Source organism: Penaeus chinensis, chromosome 22, assembly GCF_019202785.1.
Source record: "Penaeus chinensis breed Huanghai No. 1 chromosome 22, ASM1920278v2, whole genome shotgun sequence".
NCBI classification, from domain to species: domain Eukaryota; kingdom Metazoa; phylum Arthropoda; class Malacostraca; order Decapoda; family Penaeidae; genus Penaeus; species Penaeus chinensis.
The window spans coordinates 11,273,116-11,275,615 of record NC_061840.1 but is presented as its reverse complement, the minus strand read 5'-3'; the positions used below and the strand labels follow the sequence as shown (position 1 = coordinate 11,275,615).

Here is a 2,500-nt window from a genome sequence, read left to right as displayed (position 1 = left end):
CTGGAGCCATATACCATCAGTCAGATTAATATCCCGTTGACTGGACTTGTCAGCTTCCTCCATCATCAACGTTGAGGAGAAAAGGCTCGATCTGACCAGAGAAATAAGCATCCTAGGTGTACAGTTTGCTAATCAACTCACCCTCACTAGTCACATAAAGGGTATGGTTCATCAAGCAGCTCATAAACTGGAATGTATATATAACATTTCCCCTTTCGGCAGACGGAGCCGTGCCGTACAATTTACAAGTTTGTTTGTTGGTGGGATGCTCTCCTTTGGTATGGCCGTCCTCCCCGCCATCCCTTCACAGTCGAAATAGAAGCTCCGTGTTCCCTTCGCGAGGGACTGACATTCACAATAGCTTGGATTAACAATACAGTTGTGGTGACTGAATGATTGTGGTTGACTTTTTAGTGTGATGCGTTATGTTGATATTGGCTAGTTATTTATTTCTACTTTTAAAACTCCTTGTGCAATAGATAGTTGAGTTTATTTTCACCGCAAGTGGTTTGAATAGATAGTAGATATATGTCATATGAACAGCCAGCGTTAATTCCAACCATATACGCCTAAATTTCGTTGCCGAATCTTTCTGTTTTTTTATAAGCCCAATAAGGCTCGTGACTGGCTACGATTTTACCATCATTAGTATATGTTAATATTAATATATGAAGTGGTTAAAATTATACTGAAACCGTTACACATGTCACAATTATAAGGAAATAACAATATATTGTTGTTAAACGTGTATATTAATAGTATCTTATAAGGAATGTCGACAACCCCGGTATTGCCAAACAACCTCTTACAATTTCTATGTGAAATGCAAAGCGAAAAACTTCACTAAAAAAAAATTGAGATAAAGAATAATTCCCTGCAGTAACCTGGCTATTTGGAATAAGAATATGTGAATTATAAAATACGGCTTATTTATATTACTGATTGATCGGTAGCTAGCCAGTGAGGGTAGCTATAACCTTTTATGACACGTCTTGATAATTGATTGTCTGTCTCACATCGCTCACAGTGATGTGATCTTTTATGCAAAGATTACACAAAGCGAGGAAAGTCTCAGAAAACAAATACCGGAAGCCATGGAGACTAAGCGGAGAAAAGAATGTCGGGGAACCGGCAGAGAAGTCTGATTGTTTGGGTTTGTGCGTCCGATGGGTGTGCCGGTGAGGTTTAGTATACATGTGTAGATACGTGGTGTTCATTGCTGTGTGAAATAATATTGAATGTGTGATATCAAGTAGATGAGTCATAAATCCCTCGGTCACAATAAATAAAGGTTGTGAGAATCACAAACACACACACAAAAAAACTATGTAGTATGAGGGGATAATATCTGGGAATAAAATTGATAAAGATGGAACTGTATTCTAGACATTAGTAACATACGGAGGTTTATGGAAGGAAGAGAAGTGTGGGCAATAGTGAGGGAGAGTTCAACAGGGTCGAGCAGGGTCGAATATGGTGTGGAAGCAAACGAAGCAGCGAGAGGAGCACCGAGTCAGGAGTCGAACCAGAAAAATGACATAACGCAGGAGAACAATCTTTAGTTTCTACAAGCGACACTGTATGCGAAACGACCGGGGCTGCAGGTGTCGGCGGGCCAAGAGCATGTGTATCAGGGAGGGCACGAGTAGGCGTGGGAGGTCGAGCTCAGCTGCCGGAAGACGCATGACTTCAGGCACTCCCGTGGCACGCTCGAGCGGACAAGGGTCTTGTTGACGTTCATCAGACGTGACTTGAACTGACTTGAATTGAACTTGGCCTTGGGGAGCACGGGTAGGGCGATCAACACGTGGACGCGAACTCCATTTGCACCTACCATAGACGGCACGTTCAATTACCATCCGCGAAGTGAGGAAAAACAACAATACAAAAACGCTACGTTGCGTTGCGAGGAGACACCGCTAGGCTCGACTGAGGAACACCGTCATTAGGTTTTACTGGAATAGGAAAATAAGTCCACAAGTGAGTGTGTGCGCGTTTTTCTGTCCTCCAAGCTGAGTAATTAAAGTGTGCTTGCTGAACTATGGATTGGCAATTGAAAGGCCATAACTATTGTTATATCAGGGATGTACCTCCAGTGCCAGTTTTTCCACACCATACGAGAAATGGGCCCTACGAGAGCACAGTGAGCTTAGGGTGTAAGGCAGACAAACAAGGTGTTTTGATTGTTTTATTATTGACAATCTGGTATAGCTAAGAACAGTAGAGAAGTATATAAGAAGAAACATTAAGACGATGAAATACCTATAACTGACAACTGAACGTAAGATACAAAAAAATAATTCGAATTCACAATTAAATGAGTCGAGATTAAGCCTTTAAAACACAAAATGAGAAATATGGAAGGATAAGCTAGATGTTAATCACCGATCAAACCTTAACCGGCGTCTTGTGTGTGGTTTGATGTGGGGAGAGTGGTCAGAGGAATGCTGTGTCCTGCATTATCGTGAGGACGTGGATTAATCCGCATGGCGGCGGACTT

General features: G+C 42.0%; 1 protein-coding gene across 2 annotated transcripts in view; it reads right to left on the bottom strand.

The window, feature by feature from the left end:
• LOC125037082 (UDP-glucosyltransferase 2-like) overlaps positions 1-2,500 on the bottom strand; it is a 25,149-nt gene that overhangs the window by 21,262 nt on the left and 1,387 nt on the right. The gene's annotated exons all lie outside the window — the stretch shown is intronic.